The sequence below is a fragment of the Pteropus alecto genome, unplaced genomic scaffold (assembly GCF_000325575.1).
Source record: "Pteropus alecto unplaced genomic scaffold, ASM32557v1 scaffold81, whole genome shotgun sequence".
Taxonomy (NCBI): domain Eukaryota; kingdom Metazoa; phylum Chordata; class Mammalia; order Chiroptera; family Pteropodidae; genus Pteropus; species Pteropus alecto.
Genome location: NW_006433378.1, coordinates 18,203,620 through 18,228,610, shown reverse-complemented (window position 1 = coordinate 18,228,610; position 24,991 = coordinate 18,203,620). Strand labels below are relative to the sequence as shown.

The 24,991-nt window shown below is 32.5% G+C and overlaps 1 pseudogene; it reads right to left on the bottom strand.

Annotated features, from left to right (window-relative positions):
- Positions 1–3,756: 3,756 nt before the first annotated feature.
- Positions 3,757–3,875, bottom strand: LOC112476835 (annotated as a pseudogene).
- Between the last annotated feature and the right edge of the window lie 21,116 nt (positions 3,876–24,991).

Genomic DNA, 24,991 nt, shown 5'->3' with positions numbered 1-24,991 from the left:
GCTATCTTATCGTATAAGCTCTGGTCTTCAAATGACTTTGTTTTTGTAGTCTTTTGTTCAGTGGTTAGCTAACCAAGCTCGTTACTCCTTCTTGGTTCATGAACTGAATGAGCACTGTGTTTTCTTTACCTCAGCTCTAATGAACTTAATTTGAACTATAGTTTTTAGTTCTTCTCTGCCTGCAACTTCTGCCTTTGCAAAAAAAAAAAAAAGACAACAACGACTTGAAGATTCTGGTTAATCAAAATATTACTGTATTTGAAAAACGATCTAACATAAATGAATCTGGCACCTGGGAAGAAAAAATTGTACGTTCAATACAACTTTTGTAGAATTAAAAAATAAATAAATAAATAAGGGTATAGCACTGTTTTTTTATTCGGTCAACCAAATCAAGGCTGCCTTCCGTTTCTTTCTTTCTTTTTTTTCAAAAGGCTTGAGTTCAATAAAATGTACATGATCCTTTGCCAAGCATTTATTTTTTAAAATTTTTAAGCCCATGGGTATTTCAAGGGAAATTCAACCCACATGTTTCTGATTCATTTACACTTAATTCATTAAAATGTTGTTTTGTAAGAGCTATTTGATGTCCAAGTGCCTTATGAATCTCTTTATATGACTTTTTATGCCTTTTTTCCTCAAAAACAGGAAGTGGTATTTTGCTACGGACTTAGACTCAAAAAGTGTTGAATTTCACATGAATCACATAAAGCATACCACAATGCTTATAACTCTTCTGGGTAATCTTTGCTGTAGAAGAGCACCTAACACAGTAATCTGAAGAGACTATGTGTGGTCAATGAAATTGCAAATTTCTCCAACACAATGCCAAAGTCTCCCAAGAGAGGGAGACTTCCAAAGTCAATCTTTAAAAGGGCACACAAAATGAATTTATTTAACCCAATATTTATATGAATGTGATGATATTTTTTAGGATAGGCAAAGTGTTATAGCAGAGACATCTAACATGTGATAACCTCAGGGTACTGCTGGAGTCAATTTATTTAAATCCAAGTTTTCCTTCTTTTCTTCATTTTATCCAAGAAAAGAAGTTTGTATAAAAAAATAGAAAGGAGGGAGAGGTAGAGAGAGAGAGAGTATAACAGATTAAGCAAACAGAAACAGTGTGTTCGCTGACAATAAGAAACACTCTAGTATAAAACATCACTTAGTCATACTTTCTAAATGGAAGGGGAGACTTTTTTAACTAACGGCATTTAGATAGAGGGTAAGCAGTATTTTCTTTGTGACAAAGAAATGTTGGAACGCATGTGTAATTAGTCTGTACTTCCTTGAATATACTGCCTTTACTAGCACAGCCTTGAAGACTCTCTAGAACTCAAGTTCAAGAGCAGCTCTGCAGTCTCTAAATAAAACCCAGCACCACATCCTCTCCAAAGCTTTCTGATTGGCTTAGTTTCTAATGTAGGCAAATCTCATAAAAGAATCTAAATACCACTGAAAATAATCCACAGTGTTACTTTGGATCTGATCTTTTGCAGCCAAAATCAAAACAATCAGAAACACAAATAAATTTATAGAAAACTCACTTATAATCAAATGGCTGATTTATCCTGGACTGGACTCAATCCTATGTAATATGTGTGAGATCCCTAAAGACTTCCACTGTTCATGTTATCTTATAAACACCTTTCAAGGTAGTTCTTTCAGTTTTAATTTTGAATAGTCTGAAATAGCTATTAGTTGATAACAAAACAAAGTCACTAACCAATTGTGATCAATATTTTGTAATGCACACAACCTTTAAAAACACAAAAAATATGATTCTGATCCTAGACTATTCATGAGAGATTCAGAAAAGTAAAAGGCTGTAATGCTGAGATCCAAGTAGAGTATTAAGGCCACAATTAACATACGAACTGAAAGAAAAACTCATACTCCTCATTGGAAAAAAAAGCTAAAAGCAAGAGCCTTTAAAGGACTCATTAAGCAACATTGATGTCTAAAATGATCATTTAAGTGTAAAATGATGTCTTGCTCAAAAAATACTGGATTTCATTCAGTATGGAATTTTATTAAAAAGACAGGGCTGAATTTTTTCCTTATATATATTGCGTTATTTAGCACTGCTTCGTAACAAACAACCCTAATATTTAGTGGTTAAAACAATATCCCTTTCTCTTTTTCACAGATTGAAAGTTGTCTGGGTGGTTTTGGTGATCTGGGCCAGCCTTGCCCAGTCTCTGCTGGGTTTGTTCATGCATCTGAGGTCGGCTGGCAGACTGGCTATGGGTTGGCTGGTCTGGAAGGATTTCTGCCAGCATGACCAGGATTGCCTCCTTATTTTCTCTTTGCACCCAGCAAGCTAGCCTGGGCTTGATTTCATAGCAAGAGCAGAAGTCCAAGCAGAGAACAGAATCTCCAGAGTGCTTTTTCAAGGCTCTGCTTGAGTCACATTTACTAACATCCTTTTGAAACTCTCATGGCTAAACCTGGTGTCAGAATGGGAGGAGCTACAAAAGTTATAGCAAAAAGGGATGGATTCAGAGATGTTGATAATTTGAGCCACTAATACAATTGATCTGTCATAATTATCTAGAAAAATTCTAAAAGTATTTTTAACAAAGAAATTCTTTCTCTGATGTTTCTGTGCATTAGCATGGTAGGTGATGCACCTAATTATCGCATTTTCCACTTTCATTATTAGCATTTTCTATTTCTTATTTTTTTCAAGTCAGGCGGTGAAATTGTTCAAAGTCATTACAGTAAAATTATGATTCCGCTTTTATTCCTTATGGAAATTTTCTCTGATTCTCTAGATTGAGTCATCTGTCTATATACTCTCTTACCTTTTCTTTCATTTCCCCAAAACTCATGTCTTTATTTGAACATTATTAAGTGGATGTCTTTGTTAGCCTGTAGTTACTCTGTAACAAGGAATGTAGCTTTTATTTTTTATTCCTAATGCCCCACCATTTAGCTAGATTTCTGGCATATACCAAACACTCAATGTAGAGCTAAATCAACTTAGTAAACATGGTGGGAATATGAAGGTATAGAGGCTAAAGAAGGAAAATTACAAAGAACATATAAGAGGAATCAACTGAGTTAGAAAGGAATGAGGTTTGATATAAAACCCCAATATAAGAGGACATAATGACGCAGAGAATGAGTACAGGAAGACAAAATATTAGAAGTGGAATGGATAGTGCCTGAAGTAGAAGAGAAAGTTGTAAAAGAGAAAATAAAAACACAATATATTGGTAGAGGGGAAACAAAAGCAAATAATAAAACTGAAGTTGTGTTTATTTAAATCCAGAACACTTGGCCTACTTATTGGAACTATTAGAATTTCTAAATAAAACAAATGCATGGATTGCAATAACTAGAGCATTTACAACATTCTGCTATATTTTAGTATCCACGACTAGAGGGTTACCTGTGTCAAAGCTTTCAAGTAGCGTCATGAAGCAAGCAACAAACTAATGTTTTACAAAATGCCTAAGTTCAGCATTTGGCTAGAAACCTACTAAATGTGGGGCAGATTGCCCTTAAATGGAAGTAGGAAGTCTTTCTATACCAACCCTGCTTATTGTAACATCAGCATGGTTTCCATTGTCCCCAAACCACAAATGCATTGTATCAATATCAGTCAGCATTCATGTATGTTCTTGTCCTCTTCAGTATCTCATAATGTGTGCCTTTTTTTTTTTTTTTAGGCGAGGCAACCCTTGGTTGACCTCACAGATCGCAAGGACCTTGTCAGCTTACGATCTCTTATTTTTTTATTTTTTACACCTACAGCACCTGATCTTCCTAGATGGTCTCCCATCCAAGTACTAACCAGGCCTGACCCTACTTAGCTTCCAAGATCAGACAGGATCAAGCTTGTTCAGGGTAGCATGGCTGTAGACATAATGTGTGCCTTTTACATAGACTCATGATTCTGATTTCTTCATAGAAAGTAAATCTTGAGAGAAAACGAGTATTACATGATTGGTATGGTGTCACAACTTTTTATAATACCTTAGGAACATTTATTAATCATTAACTGTGGCCAAGTTGCCATTCTAAACTCTTTAAGAAATATGACTACATTTAAAAGAAGACACATTTCTTCAAGAGGATTGCAATTTATTGAAGGTGAGAGGTATGAAAGGAGCTAGAATTCAAGGACAGTATATTAAATTTTACAGAAGGAAGGCAAACATTTCAATAGATGCCAAAAATATTATGGCATTATTTTAACTGGAACCATTAGGGGTGGTTTCATGTAAGAGTTAGCATGTGAATTAGAAAGAATTTTAACAGTAATGAGTGGAAAAGGAAAAAATGTTGAATAAAAGCAGATAAGTAGAGAATCAGGTGAACTAGGATGGCTAGAAAATCAGCTCTACTGGGAAATTATATTGGAAAGTTGAACTGAAGCCGTGCTGTTGAAGGCCGTGAGTGCCAAACCAAGTAATCTGAATCAGTACGTAGCTCACTAGACCATGAGACAATAGCACATACTTCTGAAAATAGGAGAGATATGGTATTTTAGATCTCTGTCTTCAGTAAAATTCAGTCAACACATTGATGTGTTAGATCTCTACTGTGCTAAAATGTAGGAATTCTGAAATCAAAATCTATGAGTGAGTTTCAAAACTTCAAGAACCTCCTGGAATTGTCTAAAAAGCATTTGATGTAAGCATTTTCTGAGGCAAGTTTTAAAGCTTTCATCATTCTCTCTACAGAGCCATGATGATTCAACAGTTTAAGAATCGGTGGTATCCGTTAGGAGATAATTCTTGAATAATTTCATGTTTCCCCTATGGTCAGAACTTTCTCAGCAAAGAGCACTGGCAATAACTGAAGGATAAATTAAAGGATAATTGAATGTCAAAAAACCTTAAAAGTTAAAGAAGATACTTCTAGGGAAATAGAGACTTAGCATTTATTTATATTTTAGGGTGGTAAAGTAGTAGTAGTAGCTTTCTTCTCCTGTCCCAGAGAGAATTTGTTTACATTCCAGATCAAAGACTTTTTAAAAATTCTTTTCTTCCTCCCTCTCTTTCTTTTTCTTCTTTCCTTTCTTTTTCTTTCTTTCTCTCTTTTTCTTTCCCTCTTTTTTCTTTCTTTCTTTCTTCCTTCCTTTCTTTTCTTTCTTTCTTTCTCTCTCTCTTTCTCTTTCTTTCTCTCTTCCTCTCTCTTTCTTTCTCTCTCTGTTTCTTTCTTTCTCACCTTCCTTCCTCTCTTCCTTCCTCCCTTCCTTCCTCTCCCTTTCTCTCTCTCTCTCCCCTCTCCTCTTCTTTCCTTTCCTTTCCTTCTCGGTCTCACACTCACTCTCGCTCCTGATTGGACAACAGTTCCTTGTAAACACAAATTTTTATTATTTTTGTGGTTCCACACACGTGGTACAAACCTCACTGCATAAACAGGTGATATCTGGTTTTTACCACATGTCCTTGTGGCAGCACAGGGAACCAGTACAAGCTGTTCTGTGAGGTGACATTTTTCTTCAATCTGAAAGTCTTGAAATCTGTATAATAAAATATGTATATAAAACTGTAACAGACTAACTTGTTATCTTGAAGGAAAGTAACATTTCAGATTCTTCACATTTTTGTGTTGTACAGAATCTAGCATAAATCAGATACCAGAATAATATTGACTATCAGGAATAATTCAGATTAATACAAAGATGGCTCAATGTTCTAAAATCTATTATTGTAATAATGTTAATAAATTCTGAAACAATTTTATAAAATTTTACATTTCTAGTAAAACAAACAAACCTTTTAGTAAATTAAAAAATAAGACATTTTAACATTATTAATAAAAGCCACTAGTAGAAACCCACTATAAAATTATGCTTAATAGAGACAAAAACAAACATTTTAGTACACTAAAGAGAGAAGACCAACACCAGTGAAAATGCACCACAAACATACATAATAATAAAATGTCAGAATAGTAGAAAACTTTCTATCATAGTGAATAATAAAGCACAAATTCATGCTATCATGATCATCCAATTTTTTGTTATTATTATTCTTTTATTTTAAAGACAATATCTTCTAGAGCTGTTTCAGGTTCACAGCAAAACAGAGCAAAGCACAGAGATTTTCTGTGATGGCCCCTGCTCCCACACATGTACAGCCTCCCCTATTATTTACATGCCCACAAGGGTGGTACATTTGTTACAATTGATTAGTAGTACCCAACATTGGCATGTATACAGCATTGTACATTGACACATCATTATCACCCAAAGTCCATGGTTTAAATTAGGGTTTCTTCTTGGTGTTTTGCATTCAGTGGGTTTGGACAAAGTATAAAGAGCTGTACCCACCATTATAATATACAGAGTATTTTTATGTCTTAAAAATCATCTGTGCTCTCTCTTTTCATCTTTCTCTATCCACTAATCCCTGGCAACTACCATTGATCTTTTTACTACCTTCATACTTTTGTCTTTTTCTGAATGTCATATAGTTGGAATCACACAGTTTGTAGCCTTTTCAGATTGGCTTCTTCCATTTAGTAATATACAATGAAGTTTCTTCTGTATCTTTTCCTGGCTTAATAACTCATGTCTTTTTAGTGTTGAATTTATTCGATTGTTTAGATGTACTACAAATTCATCTATTGAATGACTTCCAAGGTTTAGAACTATAAAAAAGTTGCTATAAAAATTCATGGCAGGTTTTTGTGTGAACATAAGTTTTTAACTCTTCTGAGTAAATTCCAAAGAGAACTATTGCTCTGTTATATGGTAAGAGCATGTTTACTTTACTAAGAAACAGATCAACTGTCTTCCAAAGTGTCTGTACTATTTTACACTACCACCAACAATGAATGAGAGTTTTTGTTGTTTCATATTCTCACCAGTATTTGGTGTCTTTGGTGTTCTGTATTTTGGCTATCGTAATAGGTGAGTGGAGGTATCTCATTGTTGCATTTCTCTAGTGACATGTGACATCGAACATCTTTTCATATGCTTATTTGCCATGTATATATCTTTTTTTGGTGAAGTATATTTTATAGTCTTTGGTCCTTTTTAAAGTGAGTTTGTTTGTTTTCTTTTTGTTGCGCATTAAGAGTGTTTTACATATTTAAAATAACAATCCTTTATCAGAATCATCTTTTGAAAATATTTTCTCCCAGTCTGTGGCTTGTATTTTTATTCTCTTGACAGTGTCTTTTTGCAGAGCAGAGATGTTTAATTTTAATGAAGTTCAGCTAATTCTTTCTTTTGTGGACCATGCCTTTCTTTGGTGTTGTATATAAAAAAGGTCATTGACAAACACAAGCTCACCTAGGATTTCTCCTATGTGATCTTTTATGAATTTTATAGTTTTGCATTTTACATATAGGCTTGTGAAGGAAGCATTTTGAGTTATTTCTTGTAAAGTTTGTAAGGTCTGTGTCCAGATTCTTTTTTTGCATGTTGATATCCAGTTGTTCCAGTAATATTTGTTGAAAAGACTGCCTTTGCTCCATTGCATTGCCTTTGCTCCTCTGTGACAATCAGTTGAATATATTTATGTGGGTCTATTTCTGAAAAGTTTTTTTCTGTTCCACTGATCTGTCTATTCTTTTGCCTAAACCATGCCGTCTTGATGAAATTACATGTATGTTCATCGAAAAATTATTCACTGACAGCAAAATTTGGCAATAAACTAACTAACTTTTAAGAGGGGAATAATATGTGTATATGTTTAAAAAATTAAGAGGGAAATAATTTGTGTATATGTTTTAAAAAAATTTGTGTATATGTTTATACACAATAACATAAATGTATAGGAAAATCCTAGAAGAAATAACTTCTGATAAAGAAAGTTTTATGTAAGAAGGGATAAAGAGAAACATCGTAACTAAATGTTACGGGAAAATTTTTTGTATCCAATGTCATTGATCAGTTTCAAGTCTCTGGCTTCATCCATAGACTTTTGGTCTAGGAGGGGACACCTGCCCCCGATACCGAGTTACATGTACTCATCGTGTCTGCTGGTAACAAAATGGGAGAAAGGTTTTCTAAAGGATCCAGAGAGTCACAGGCAGACATACTCAGATTCATCAAGTCACAGCCTGAGATGGGATATCCCCATTTTGCAGCAAATGTAGAAAAGTAAAGAGTTCAAGTGGGACTTAGCTGTCATTGAAAAAGAAGAGCCAATATGAGTGGATATCTGAAGTTTTATAATGAAAAAATGTAGTCCAATCTAGGAAAACGACAGGGCTATTTTAATAGCTCATGTCAGGCAGCTGTGACCTAAGGCTGTTTCTCTATGTGCCACTAGTCAGTATCCCTCCTTTTTCTCTTAGGGACATGGGTAATAATGGTTTCTTGCTATTCCTAACCTAGGGGACCACATCAACCCTTGTTCATTTCTTTTAGCCTTACCCATACAACTTTTCATTTCCTATAATCTTCTCCCGAATTATATTTTAGTGTATTAAAATGTTCAAGGACCTAAAAAAATAGTATAAAATGATAAAATGCCTTATATTGTTTAATATTATTCATACTGCTTCCAATGCTAAATATCTGAGGTCCTAAATCCTAAACTATTGCTAATTTATTGTTCTTTCAAGGATTCGGCAATTCTTGAAAGCACAATGAAATAATATGTAATATTCTGCATGTACTGGGAATCATTATTTCCAGAAAATTTTTAGCATTAATATAGTTGAGAATTAAAAGTCTATTAAATTGTCATGAGTAATTCTGCATTCATCTTTCAATAGTTGGTTATACATGCAAGGCAAATACAAAAATTGACTTTGGAGTATTAAACTGTTTTTGAAAATTGCATATTAGCTACGATTCAAATTAATCCATATGACATGTTTTCATTTAAGGGAAGAAAATGCTAGGATTGAATAAGAACCAATGATGTGTAAAAGTAGTTTGTATTTAAGTATTACTTACGCTTTCAAACCCCAACATACCAGTCAATTTTACAATAGCTTGTATGGAAAAGCATTCTAACTTTCAAAGAAAATCGGATGTAGAACAATTATTCTTTCTTTAGCATTGTGTTTAATATCTCCTACATAAGCCAATTATTGAGTAAGACATATTTGGGGTGGGGAGAGAAGTCATCGTAGAGCAAATGCCTTAGGAGGGAAAATTATAGATTTTAATTTAAAAATATTGTGCTTACATTTTAATTAACTGTATTTTCCACTTTTATTTAAAATCGTAAGAATATATTAGATATTAGGACAAAGTATTTGCAAATATATAAGGTTTTGCCTTTGAAAAGTATCCAGATTGTATTAGAATCTGAAATCCAGCATAAAGATATTTCTCCATATAAGGTAAATACAGTCCCTTCTTCTGTTACTTCAGTGCTATTCCATACAAGAAACTCAGGCTTTCTAGCACTGGTCTGTTTTGTGGAATTTACTACATTTTCTCACCATTAAATATTGAGTCAGTTTCATTCCTTTTCCCCCACTTCCTCCCCATAATTCAAACTCCAAGGATGTGTTATTGGCCTGTGGAACATTATCCTTCAACATATGCAGCAAATGTACAGGGTTCTGTATACCCTCTTACTTTGATCTTTGTAAGCTAAAAAAAAAATGCAAATGCTGTTATTGGGGATCACTTTGAAAAGATCTTAAATCATGGGTAATTCCATCTCATTGCATGAAGAATGTTATCTACAGAAGTCAAGAAGGTGAGGAGAAGGCATAAAAAATCCCTGGACCCATGTGTGTTAATTACAAGAAGATTGCAGTATCTGAACACCCATATGCATTTATGTCTGTAGATAATGATAATATAGATCACTTTATAGCTTCCAAAATATGTTCCAGAAACATAATCTTATGTAATATCCACACTCCCCTTTTAAAGAACAAAACAGTAGTTGTAACATTTGCCTCCAAACTCACACATGTCCTCACCCTCGCCATGCTAAAATCAATTGTTAGACCATTCATTCAAGATTTGCCATGGGATGACCGAAAACCTATTCTGCTGACATTAGTACATTACCCATTATATAAGACAAAGGATGGAAGAGACAAAGAGAAAGAGTTTATTTTTAGAGAATATCATTGTGACTTACATTTTACTTATCCATCATCATCTGTGGGGAAACAAAAGAGGAGATTCTGAGAATGTTATAGCATACTGAACAAGAATAAAGTGAGTTATGTTTTTTACAATGGCGCAACAAATGAATGGATTTCTCAAGCACTCAATTTAAGAACATGCTTAGCTCGTATTACTGTACAAAGGATCTCAATCGAGATGACCATCAGAAAGGAAATGTAACTCCAACAATGGGGAGAGAGGATCTGAAGTCTCATGGCCCGCTTCAAAAAATAATAACTGGAAAGTCCTAGAAAGGACACCTTCAGTGCCCTTCAGTGGGCTGAAGGATAAGTCTACTTTCAACATTCACCAAGTCCAGAGAGCACCAACCCCATGATGCAATTGCACCGCACACATAAGCCTATGTTCATTATTTCAATACCACTTGACCTGGGCCCTATTGGCAGCCTGGGCAGCAGAGGGGAAGGTAAGGTAGGAAGTCATTGTACTTGCTCCTTCCACTAGAGGCTCTTAGGCGTACAGGTCCAAGTTATGGGATGCAGAAATGTTAAATAGAAACTTGTTTTGCATTTGGGTTTCCAAGCTGGACTAGACTATAGTTACTGGATGGGTGAGACTTTTCTTTATGCCAAATCACAAGTATTATTTACTGACCATATAAGTGTCAGGAGTGGTATGTCCTGCTGGAGATTTTATTTAATAAATATTATTTAGGATAGAGGGAAATGAAATAAAACCGTTTTCTGCTATGTTTTAGTGAATCCAGGATATTTTATGTATCTTTTAGAGACAATACCTTTATATCCAGGTGTTTAGACAAACTCACATGAACCTTCCTGTCATAGTATAAAATACATATGTGTTTTGGCACTTACACTGAAGAGTAGCAATTTCTTTTTTTCCTCATATTTTTATAGCTCTATCAGTTGATCTACGCCGATTATGCCAAATGTAAGTACTAGCTCAGTCCAGGTACGTTACAACCAGATTATTCCACAAACATATCGAGAGATGCACATTTAATAAAATATGGGACTTTTTAATAAAACTCTACTTTCAGTATGTTCCAAATGTAAATATTATTGAAAATGTTAGGGATTTAATTTTTTTTTACATAATATATTCTAAAATTAAAATGTCAATGTGCATACAATAGAAAAATGAAACAGATAAAATATACTGTCAATGAAAAGGCATTTTATCTCTTATCAAGATATGAACATATTTTAATAAAGTGAAAAGTTTATCTAAAAAGAGTCAAAAAGCTCAAATTACTCATTGTATCTCCAGCAGGTGGCAGGTATTGTATATTCACAAACCCGGTCCTAGTTATTTAAAAAAAAGACAGCAGTAGAATTTAACAGAATGAGGCAGCTAAAAAGACAAGCAGTACAGTTTTAATTATTTTAGTATTATTATTTGGTTCAGATTTGAAATTATATTACATATTCCTTTTGAGTCTGTTAGCTCCCTACAAGCAAACACACCTTACCTTTTAGAATTATCAATTAAAAGTATTTTCTGAGAAACTATTTTAGGCCAGGTATTATATTCAGGCTATAACTCTTTCACTATTTGAAATAAGGTTTAACCAGAAAGTTTACATGGCGTTAAAAAGTGACCAAATATTTAAAATGACTCAAACTGAGTATGCTTTGTTTAGTTCAGGTCTGTTAAATATCAAGGGTGGAGATGCCAGCCTTGCATAAGGTCAGCACTTAAATCGGTCAGCTATCTCATACAGATAAATACCAAAGAGGGAAAGATGACGTTTTAAACTAAATGGTCTTGGGAAAGTAAAGGCTGGGCCTTCTGGAAGCAAATCTATAAACACTCACACACACACACACACACAGACACACACACCCCAAGTCTCTTCTTAAGAAATAATTTCTTCAACTACCAATATACACATTTGGAGAAAATAAACACGGAAGAAAATAGGGGAGTGTCAGTTTCAGTGATAGCAAAAAATGCCTATATGACTTGGCGTTTCTTAAATGGAATACCTGGGTTAGCAACAAAGACTGGAAGATTGTGCTGGAAAGAGAGTTTAATTATCACCAACCTTCTCATAGCAAGGGACAAAACAAGCACTGTGGAATTCCAGATCCATCGGCAACCTCTTTTACAGGTCATTCATCGCAAGGCCCTTGAACTTAACAAGCACTGGGCCTCTCTCCCACTTCAAAGACCACAGGAAAACCCACCTCTTCGACAAAAGTCTCCTTTCAGCCTAGGTGGAGTGGTTTTTCTTTTTTTCTTACTTCTTACTCTTCATCTTGGAGGTTAGTTACTTCCAGGGTTCGCTGATACAATAATCTTGAACTACAGAGTCTGAAACCTAAACACTTATGAGTTGACCTTCTTTCCTTTAAAATGAATAGAAAAAGTTAGTGTGATTCAAATTATGTCCTAGGCGTTGATTTTTATGAAAGCCTATAAATCAGAAGGTGTAGTTGTTTAATCTGTTTCATATTTTGGCTTAAAAAAAAAAAGTGCCCTGTAGCAATAGAAATTGAAAAGGCAGTATTTATTAGTAATTGCTGGGTTTCGAGGACTTCTGATCCATCTGCATGACATACATTCTAAGAACCCAAAACACGTGTATTTTAAATAGATTGCCATAAAACATTTATAATCACTTTTCAAATTCTCTTGGAGATGTCTTGGTGTCAGGAATGTAATATTTATTTATTACTACTTATTTTTTCTTGGCCCATTTCTCTTTGTGTCTTTTCAAGAAACATTTGACTTGCACACGTTTCCCTTTTTATTTATATATAATAAAAATGATTCATAACTCACCACATGACAGGCATGTGCTAATCTTCACCACATGAAATAGATACTAAGATTTACTCTGTTGTAGAGATGAGAAAACTAAAATATACAGTAGTTAGGTGGCCTACCCAAAGTCCTACCACAGGAAAGCAGTAAAACAGGACTCTCCATCAGCTGCTAGTGTTTTTTCTCTTAACAAATGTTTTATGCTACCCACCTTCCAATAAACTCCTCCTCTATGACCCCTTTTCTAATTCTTGGACTCCAAGTCCTTTGCTGCATCCCTTAGGCGTTGATTGTGTCATTTATTAAAAATGGATCATGTCTCATTTTCCACTGTCAGTTAAGTGGACTAAGAACTTCTACTCGGCAAATCCCAAATCTTGTGTCATCAAGGATCTAACTCTAATGTCATTTTTATGACTCAAAGCTTAATAGTTTCTTGGTTTTATAGCCTTTTCAGAAGCATCAAAACTGGTATATATAAAGAAAAATTTTAAATGTAGTTTTGAATACCAGAGTCATGGTTTTAATACCAATGCTTTACATTTAATATTTGTGTACATACATTATTTATTGTCACACAGAGTATGAGGAAAAAACTTAAATGATTTTTTCATTTTTAACCTGATGACGGTTATTCAAGTCATTTCTATCAAATGTAGGCACTGATTACAGTCAAAAAAGAAGGTTTCATAAGGACAGATTGCTGAAAACAAAGTCAAATTCTTTTTCCTTGATGTGCAGAATGAGAAACAGAAATAATTAAGAAAGGCTTATTTATAACTTTAGAGATGAAAGATCTCTGTATCAACCTTCCTTTTATGTTAGGGATAAGGACTCTAGACTAAAACAGATTATTTTCTTCTGGCACTGGTTAATCATAATTTCCTCAAAATTTCCAAACTCAACCACTAGATGTCATGCAGAGACCACGAAGTAAAATATCTTGACATTTTTTTCCACAGCAATAAACCTAATTTTATAAACGTCAATATTTAAGGTGGTTTGGGAAATTTTTAAGCACCATACATTAAAAACGCAGGTCGATACAATTTATTTCCCCTGATGCATGAACATACTTTTATGTCAAAAACATACAGAATGAAAAGTGCTATCTCATTCACTGCAATGTTTTATTTCTGGAACCTGAAAAATTAATGCAAGTAGGTTTAAGAGAAAGATTCGATAGCTTACTTCTATCAGTAATCATGTGATTTACCCTGGTAAGGATGCCTTAGAATTCAATCATTGGAAAGAAAAGTCATATATCAGAAAGAAAATCAGAGGATTTGGAGTCAGGAAGTTTTGGATTAAATACTGGTTTAGCTATGTGCTAATTGAGTAAATCTGGTATAATACTCAACATCTGTGAGTATCTGTTTTCTGGTCTGAAAATAATAGCTATGAAGCAGCTATTGTGAAGATTCAATAAAATACCGTATACCTAACATTTGGAAGAATTCTTGACATATTATACATTCCCAATAAATCTAACCAATCATTTTAATTTGGTATTATCTCCAAAATTAAAATATAATGCAAAAATATTATAATAGAATTATTAAACCAATATAAGGGACTTATAATTTAAGAAAAGGAGAGTCGAGGATGGTTCACCTTTGAGGCCAGTAGCGAATTCAGTCTCAGAGGATGCGTAGGAAGGAGTTCCTTGGGAAGCAGAAGAAGGAGCTTCTAGACCATGGGAATGGTATAAGCTTTGCTTGAAAAGAAAAAGCAAGTATACTTCTTTTGATAAATAGCAAGAGGTTTGTTACGCCTGAAATAGGACTTAGTGGTAGGTGAGTTGTGTATGCATAATCATGACAATATGATTTTTTCAACAGGGTGAAAATTATAAAGATTCATCTAAAACATTTTGAGGATTTTGGAATATTTTTTACGGGGGGAAGATGTAATAGTGTATTTTTGAAGGATTTAAAATTAGATGAGTCACAGAATTAGATGCATGCCTAATAAAGATATTCCAGTTTTCAGTGTATAAGCTGTATTAAGGAGTCTAAAGTTAATTGGTTACAACAATGGGTTAGGGCTTAACATAAGGCAGTGTCAATGTGATGAAGAGATGGAGTGAATTCGAAAGGATCACACAGATCAAAGGTTATAGAAAACACAGAGGATTTGATACAGAATTCCTTGTTTTTGTTTTTTTTCTTGGGGAGTAAGTGAAAAATATTAACAGATGGTAAAGAAAAGGAGACTCTGCCAGTTTAAGGATGAACCCTAATCCATTAGATTATTGTCCATATATATCTGGATCTTAGAGATAATTTATAAATTTGGGGGTTAACTGATATTGAGAGCTGAAGCCACTGGAAGATCAGATTGCTTAAAAAGACTGTACTAGATTGAAAGTAGCATCTGGCTCTAGGCATAGGACCATTTCAGAAATTAGTCAGTTGAGAAAAGACAATTTGAAAAGAATACTGGGTGTATAAGCAAAAAAGACAATTTCAAGATCATTCCTTGATTGTTTAGAATTGAATAAGCCTACATTAGTGGGAAGGGAGAGTAAGAAGATAGGAAAAAGGAGAAATTGACTAATAAAATTTCTCAAGGAGGTGAAAGGAGATTGTATCCAGACTCAGACAGGGCTAGTTGGCAAGATAAAGGATTCCTCCCAACACATAATTCAAAATATAAACTACAATAAACCAAAATAAGTATAAGGAAGTCCAACAAAGTTTGCAGAAGAAAAAATTAAATATTCCACCCACCACCCCACAAAAACAGTTTTGAATCAAGAGAAAACATAAAATAGAAATCATGGCCTTTGTTACAAAGAACAATACCAGACTTAAAAACTTCTTCATAGTACATTATATATTATAAATATATAATACTCATATATATACTCATATATATATAACATATATAAAATACGATATATATCTAACATTTTTGAAAAATAAAATCATAAAGAATTTCTTTTTATACATTTTTTTGCTTACATCAATAAATCCTGAGTGAAGTTATAAGAGTGGGGCCATTTTTTTCAAACATCACAACACTTTATGTAATCTTATTTGAAAAAAATAAAGTTTTTTATGAAGAAATTTAAAATAATTTTGATTTTTCTATATTTAAAAGTAATATTGATAGCATTGCTCTAGAAAACTAAATGTTAAAGATAACATTAAAATAAAATATTCTTATAATTAAATAGTGCACTAAAATATATACATTTAAATGCTTCATATTTTAAAGCCTTTGATATGTAGAATTTGTAATTTGTGATATGTCATGTAGCATAGGATGAGAAAATTTTAGATATAAAATAAGAAACTAAAGAAAATTAATAGTTCAGCAATAAAGGGAGATTTTGAGGTATGCAAGTTACTTTTTAAGTGTTCAGACTTTCTTAGTTTTCAAGACATTTTCCAAATCATAAACATTCGACATTTTATAACTCACTGAAGTAACTTAAGTATTTGATAGGATTATTTACAATGATTATATTAACCACACATAAATTAAGAATCTTTTACTCCTCAAAAGATATATGTTTGCATCTTAGATTTTTATTAATAAGGATTTTTGTAACCACTTCTTAAAATGTAAGAGTAAAGGAAAGCAGAGAAAACTAATTTTATTTCTACTCAGAGCTTGATTTTAAATATGCACACCCCAACTACGTAATCCTGTACACAAAGATCTCATTGTTTATTTTCATAGTTGCTGCTTTATTTAAAATTTTGTCTCTAAAGTTTATATTTGGCAAGACCAATAATGAAAATAAGTTGGTTTATATTTTTCGTATTCCAAGGTATGCATGTGTATGCGTGTGTGTATGTTTTAATTTCTTGTGGCTTATCCAGATGAAGGTATTGGTCTTAGAGACATGGCAACCTATGTAAGAGTGTTTATATACAGTGGGGTGGAGATCAACTGTGTCCAAATTCTAATTAGATCACTTTCACCTTGGTAGTGTTGAAATTGTATAATTCTTCAATTCCTCTACTCACCCCTTTTCTCCAATCTTGCTCAGAAAAGCCTTTAAGTTCAACTTAGGTGTATTTATTAATAAAATCATTTAATTTTAGGTTTTTGAAACTCATTGGAAGCAGAATCCATGTCTTTATAAATTTTCACAATAAAACATTTGCTTTTATAAGCTTTGTCTAGATGGTGAACATTTGGTAACTATGGCAACAAAAATGTTTCAAAAGAAATATAAACTTATTTTTCTTTGAAGAAATTTGATATTTTCCTTGACTGGTACTTCAACGTTAGAGCTAAAAGAAGTAGGTTTTTTTTTATGTTCACTATTTCAGTTTTTCTTTTTTCCTTAATTGTTCGCCAGTCACATCTCTCTCTCTCTCTCTCTCTCTCTCTCTCTCTCTCTCTCTCTCACACACACACTCACAGATTTAATTTGAAGCTGCAGAAATAAAATTGCTGTTGAAATTTGCCAGCATCTAGTTCACATGAGGGTAAGCAACCACAGTACTTTCCCATTTACCTAAAATTTAAGAAATGAAAATGTTTAAAAACTAAATTTCCCTTTTATTTTCTTATTTTTTTTCTGAAAGATACATGATAAGTGAATATTTGTATTGCTGATTTATTGCAAAAGGTCGCTTCTGGTATAGGTCATTACATAATGATTCAGCCTAACTTCTAAGTCAATAGCTTTGAAAAAAATAATTTTTTACTACAAATATTCTGTGATACTAAATGGCTCTGCATTATCCTATAAATCAGACTTATTTTTATTTGGTATAATTTTAGGGTTGAATTTGCATCATTCACACATAAAGTCTTTGAAAATGATAATACTAAGTATGATATGCTTCAAGCTATCATCTTATAAGAGATCTTACTGTAAGCTCAGGGAGGAGGTTGACGTCACCCAGTTTCATGACTGCAAGGGGATGCCACTTGTAATAAAATAAGACAACAGAACAATACTTAATTTAATAAAAAGGAGCCAAAGACAGAACAGAGTATTCCATCATTATGAAATAAGGCATCAAACTTTACTGGTTGTGTGAATGACACAGAGTTGGTGAACAAATCTACATATAGTGAACAAATCTGGTAGCAGTGAATATAGAGGCAAGATGAGGAAACCAGAATGTCATTTCATGGAATTCCTAGGACTTTTTTTAAAGGTTTGACTCTTGAACATCTCATGGAATGTGTGAAACACCGAATTTATTAGAATAGTTAGTTAACACAAAATATTCATTTTCTACACATTGCAGATAAACTAAACTAAGTTTTAATGTATATAAGCGTAAATAATTGAACAATGCATACATAGACAAACCACTCTCTAAATACTGCTTTTGTTTGCAAGGAAATAAAGACAGAATTTTATCTTTTTGTCTCTTCTCTGATTAAATTAAAGCTGATGAAACTTAGTGTAATTTGCCATCATGTTTCTATGTTTATCTTTTCTTCCAAGTTTTCTTTATAAGATAGCTTTCTTTTCTGTTTTCAGAATTCTTGTCTCTCTTTATGTCGGAATAGGGAATTAGGATGTAGATCTCTTTAAAATTAGAAGGACATTTTTTTGCCTGGCATACTGACCTGTGTAATTTTCCTTCTCTTCGAAGAATTGAAAAAAAAAAAAGTTTCTTGCAAAGCAATTCTGCTGGGGATGCTTTCTGTTTTTATTTGTCTGAAAAAAATCATATTTTCCTTTACTTTTGAAGAATACTTTCATAAAATATAAAATTTTAAGTTTTTTTTTTTATTTCAGTACTTTAAATATTTCACTTCATGCTTTCCTTGCTTACATGGTCTCTGATGAGAAGTCTGCTGTAATTCTTATTCTTGCTCCTCTATCGATAAGATTTTTTTTCTTCTTTTCCATCTAAGATTTTCTTTTTCTATTTGTTTTTCTGATGTTTGTACATGATAATTTCATATGTATATATTTTAGTATTTATCCTGTTTCATGTTCATTGTGCTTCTTGGAGCTGTGATGTGGTGTCTCTAATAAAAATATTTTTGGCTATTATTGCTTCACATATTTATTCTGCTCCATTTTTTCTTCTTTCTCTCGTATTCCAATAATGTGTATGATATATTTTTCAAATTGTATGGTAGTTCTGATATTTTCTTATTTATTTCTTTTCTTCTGTTTGAATTTTAATTTTTAAAGTTTCTAACTTACTGATATTTCTTCAAACTTACTGATATTTCTTCCATATCTAGTCTACTCTCGAGATCACCACATTCTTCATTTTTATTACACAGTTTTGATTTTTTCTTATGGCTTCCATTATTCTACTTACATTATACATTTTTTCATTGTTTATTTTTTCCATAAAGCCTTAACTTGTGAATCATAGTTATTTTAAATTTCCTGTATAATAATTCCAAAATCTGTATAGCATATGATTCTGGTTTCATATGCTTGTTTTCTTTCCTCAGACTGGTTTTTTTCTTACCTTTAGAATTTTTTGCAATTTTTTTTTGCAAAAAAAAATTTTTTTTGCAGGATGATATATTGATAATAAAAGCTGACGTAAAAGTCATTTAGTGTGAAGTATAATAATCTGGCTAGAATTTAGTCTTTATTTAATGTTTGCTGTAGCTATAAATGCCAGAGGCTCCAAGTCCACTGGTGACTTTATTTTGTCTCATATGTTGCCTTAGGGCTCCACTAAGAAACCTTTCTAAGACAGAGTCTGTGTCCTTCAGCTCTTTCACTTGTAAGTTTTTGTTATTATACTGGAGCTTTGTTTTTGTGGATGTAAGGTGTAGGAGAGGGGAAGCTTTCTACAATCTTACAATACTTTCCATAATCTTATGATACATCTTATGGGCTGAGGCTGTGCCCTGAACTGTGACCTTGACTAGTGTTTTCTAGTTGTTCATCCCTCTTAGGTGAGAGGATGGGTAAAGCAGGTGGAAGTAGAGAAATGTAATTGTAAGTCTCTGGGTAAAGTCTTTCTCCCTGAAGAGTAGAGCTTTGTTATGGCAAATGCTCTGGGTGTTTTCAAAACGTTTACTTTTCCCTCCCTCTGACAAGAGTTACCAAGGAATCTTTCTTGGCTCTTCCACGTGAGAACATGGTAGGATTCCTGGAGGTAAAACCCATGAAAGTCTTGCTAATTTCCCTACCACTGTGGCTCTCAGGAGTGTCTCATTTATCCTGTACCTCAACTTCAACAATTCATCAAAACCGTCACTTAGATGTTCTTACCAGTTTATGGCTCCAGCGACTTTTGCTCCAAGTAAGCAAATCTCTGCTGTTGAGTTTCTGTATTTGCCTCTGTCCTCAAATATCAGTGTGGCAATCTGTTCTGTGTCCTCAGTTCTCTGATAGGTCCAACAAAAGTTTTTATTTTGGGTTTCTTTAGCTTTTTTTTTTATTGTTGAATTATGGGAGTGAACAAAAATTCAATATTTCAGAATATAGACTAACTTGATATTGATAGATTATACATAAACAATTAAAGGCTGTGATGACTTAGGTAATTTGAAAATAAACTTTATGGGAAACTTTTTGTTGTTTATGTTTTTCTTTAGTACACAATAATTCTTTGGTGGACTTTTGATCTAGCTTCATTTTTCAAGCAGTTCTATGCTGTGAGATTTTTTTTAAAAAAATGTATTTTAAAGTACATATTTTGATAAGTATTCCTAAGGGGATTGGCAAGAGAAACCTTAAATTAATAGAAAAAAAATCTCTTAGAAGAGAAGATAATAATTAAAATAATTTGTAGATGGATTGTTATAACATTGATAACCAGGTATTCAAGAATTTTTCTTTACTCTGACAATGGACCAGAGATCAAATTCTCAACCCAAGACACTAATACATCCAGTTGATATTTTTCTCTTATATTACAGATTTTTAGGTTATAGAAATGTGGTTAGAATACCTACTATCAAGCCTTGGATGAATTCTTAAGGAGAATTCATCAGATCTCAGATAAGTTTGAATGAATATCAATAAAAATGTGCCCACTCTACGTCAGAAAAAGTAAATGCCTTAAGAAAGACCATATTAAACACGGAGTAAACATGGAAAGTATGTAAAAATACTAGAACAAAAATAAAGACAGACATAAATCACAGAAAGGACAGAAGAATTAAATCTAGAAGAAAATATAACTAAAAGAGAAAAACAGAAAAAAGTCTCCTGACAATGTTTCACGCTTTAGAAAATCTTAAAGAGAGTGAGATTTTAATGAAAGAAGATTTTAAATATGAAAGGATTAAAATTGTAAATGAGATGAAAGAAGAGAGTGTAGAATTAAGTGAATAGAGGACCAAAGTAACTTCATTACAGAGCTAATTAAATAAAAGAAAACAGATTAGACAGTTTGGAATATAAAATTAGAAATTAAAGAAAGCATGAACTAGATTCAATGAAAGAAAGGGGAAAAAACCAAAGTAATTAGAAAGACATTAAAGTCCATAGTATATAAAAAATATTGATCCACAATAAAAATAAATGGTGTAGTGGAAGTGAAAATTTAACAAATGAAATTTAAAAAATAATTATATAATAGTAGAAAATATTTCTAAAATTGAAAATAATTCTCATAGATCAAAAGGACACTGTTTTCAAGAAAGTCATTAGAAGACCGACTTCATGACATTCTGGTAAAGTGATTGAATTTCAAGGATAAAGAAAGAATTCATTAGGTATCCAAGAACTTACAAAAGGAATAAATTTGGTTGGGCTCAAATACCTTCATGGAAAAATGGAGTGCCAGAAGATAATAGAACAATATTTACAAAATTCTAAGGGAAAAGTATGTCTCAAGAATATTATAACCAAGCATGTTATTATCCAAGTACAAAATGGCAATACTGGCATAGTTGATCATGTAAAAACTGAGAGAATATTATCCCTCATCCCATCTTAGAATGAAACTATGTAAGAAATGAATAAGGAAACCATTTTAAAACAACTGAATGGCGAAGACTGAATCCATGTATACGTGAGATAGAGAGTAAATAATTGTGAGAAATATTTTCTATAAGGTAAGTCAATCAATTCATTAATAAAAAAGTAATACATTTAAAAAATAGTTTTAACTTTTAGATTAATATGCCATAATACAGTTTTTAAGTTTTCTTAATGCATAGTTTGGAATATGGTTAAATTTTAAAATTCTGTTATGGATTTAAATTTTGTGTTAAAAATTCTTTATAATCAATCTGAAGGAAGACAAACTTAGTGATATAAACATTTCCTAATTTTGTGAAGTATAGGATGATAATGGAATTTACTGGAGCACCTTGGTTTTTAGGAAACATCTGCTTGTATATACCAACTCTGGTATAAAGATTCTAAGGTTGATAGATGATTTAGAAAACAACATAAAGAAAGCTCTTAAAAATACTTAATGTGGTATGGTGAGCATCCCACCCACAGGGCTAGGCATTAATACAGTGGATGTTTATTCGGAGCCCAAAGATGCAAGGTCCTATGCTAAGCATTTTGACTCTTTCTGTCCTGACATTCACATTGGACTATAAGACTTTTACATAAATGGTTTCACACAAAGGTGTCTCGTTCAGCTCCTTAAAGTTAGCACAGGTATCATGGACTGTGAAATTCCTGTGAAGTCTGAAATACCTTTCTGGTGTAACGGTTTGGCTAAACATGGCAGAAAAGTTGAAACTTGAGTGGATTCAGATGCATTGCTAGTTTCGAAGAGGCAGAGGGGAAGGTGGAAGCATTGTAAATCTGGAAAACAGTAAAGGCACAGTGAAAGAAAAACTAAGTTTATTAAAGTGCTAACATGAGTTTACAAAAGAAGTAGTAGAATAAAATAGTAGACAGCTAGGCGGAATTAGGTCCAATTGTCAAGAGTCTTGAGTGCTTGTCAAATACTTCAGGATTTTTTTAGTACCGACAGTATAGTCACTGCAGATTTTAAGTGTGTGTATAGGATCAAAGGAAGAAAAAGTTTTTGTGAGGTTAATCGACCCTCAATGGAGGAGATTGATAAATAAATGCTTTTTAAAATTAATTCATAGTCTGGATATAACTGTTTCCATGAAGAGACTGAAAGAAACAGAGACTTGCCTTTTTATTCTCTTTTCGAAGCATGTAAATGTTTAAATTTTATTGTCAATTTATTGAATTATTTTTTCTTTTCTGATTTTCCTCATTTCTTTAATAATTCAAAAGTTACTTTCCATCTCTAGATTAGTTGAGTATTCACATACTTTTTCTATGTTTCTGATGATTTCTAATCATGCTTAATTCTCTAGTCCATCAGGTATTATTTTATTAAATGGTTTTAAATGAGAATATATTTTATAGCTATTGTAACATACTTAATTGATATTCCCACTTTTCCACTTATACGTGTGATCTATCCTTATTATTTGTTATGAATTTTTACATGGGAAGATCTGTTTCCAAGACATATCTTTCTTTCCATCTGTCTCATTGATCCTTCCATGTTGTGTTTTCTCTCTACCTCTTCATCATTCTGTAAACTATAATTACTGGTTTAGTTGCCTTTATGCTTAAATACCTTTCTACTCATGACTGCAGTTGGGACCAGTAGCATCATTATCTCCTGGGATCTTATTAGAAAATTGGCTTTTAGATTTTAGTCTGACCAATTGAATTAAAATCTGCATTTTAAAAAAGGTCCCTCAATAATCTGAGTAAGCATTAAAATTTAAAAAGTGCTGCTTTAATAAACTACAATTCTTTGAGAGCAAATATTATTTATCTTGTTCATCCTTGTATCTTTATCTCCTTGGGCAGTGCCTGGCATATAGTATTTTCTCAACACGTATTTAAATGAATAAATGAATTAGATATTTTAATAAGATAAATAAAAATATATTTGTACATTACTTACAAACATAAACATGTCCATTTTAATGAAGTAAATACAATTTTGATGTGTCATGTGTGTTTATGAATGCTTGTAGTGCTGGTGATGAAAGGAGGTGTGGAGTGTGACTTATCCTCATTTTTTGAAATTTTGTATATCTTAATCCCTGGGCACTTATTTTTACCACAGCACCCAATTCAATCTGAACAAATAAGAATTGAGAATAAAATTTTTATTTTTCCCAAGGCATGAAAGACTATGGAAACCTGACTTCATGAAATTGCACGTGAACCTCCCATCTCTCTGATGAGGCATCTGTTCTTTGCATTCCCATAGTCATTGTCCTTATTTCTTTGGTCTCACTCACAGTGTCTATTTATCTATCTGGCTGTACACTATAATGTTGTGTCCTCATGGGCAGGGACACTTTACAGTGATTTTTGAAACTTCAGGCCGAGAATGTACATTTACTGATTTATTTCATTCTTACTAAAAAAGAGAAACTGTTTTATAAAGATCATAGGGCACTTATTAATATTTTTATTTTCCCAATTTGGTCATTGTTATGCTATTATCAAAATACAGTTTTATTACTCAATTTGTCAGTACACGTAAGACATCAACTCTCACATTTATTTTATTGTTATGATTTTTGCAATAGGCATAAAGATAAAGAATATAAAAAGTATGTTTACAGGATTAAACAATGACAAAGACTTTACACTTATTTTATCACTTGATCCCCCAAACAACTCTTTAAGGTAAAATATCATCATGATTATCCCAAGTATATGTAAAAGTGGAGATAGGAGTGGCTAAGTAATTAATAAGTTGTGGAACTGAGACTGAATTTCTAGTTTCAGACTGCAAATTTCAAAATATTTCTATTGCATAATGAGATAAACCATACAGTTCTTAAACTAGAAGGTTTAAATTATTCCTTCATAGAAGGAATTCTGGAAACAACATCAAACAGAAAAAAAACCTTTTTTTTAAAGAAATTTTATTATGTGTTACAAAACTATGATAATAAATATATTTTAAGATAAATTATCAACTTATTAATAAATCATTTTCTGTTGATCTATTAATTTTCTTATACGAGCTCATATATCATCATAAGGCAAAAATAATGTACAAAAGATTTAATTTTAACTTTACTCAAAGAATTAGTGAAAATATTAACTGTCCTCATATTTAGACACTTGCAAAATTCCAGACAATTTCTATCTGTTAGATTAGTAGATTTAGGGTAGGTCTTGGGTGGGACTCATGTATTTCATAGTTTCAAAGATGCCATTATTTATAAAACTGTTAATTTAAAATATTAAGTTTAGTGGGAACACCAATTCCTTGAATATATGCTGAAATTTTAAAGTGACTTCCATTCTCAGAG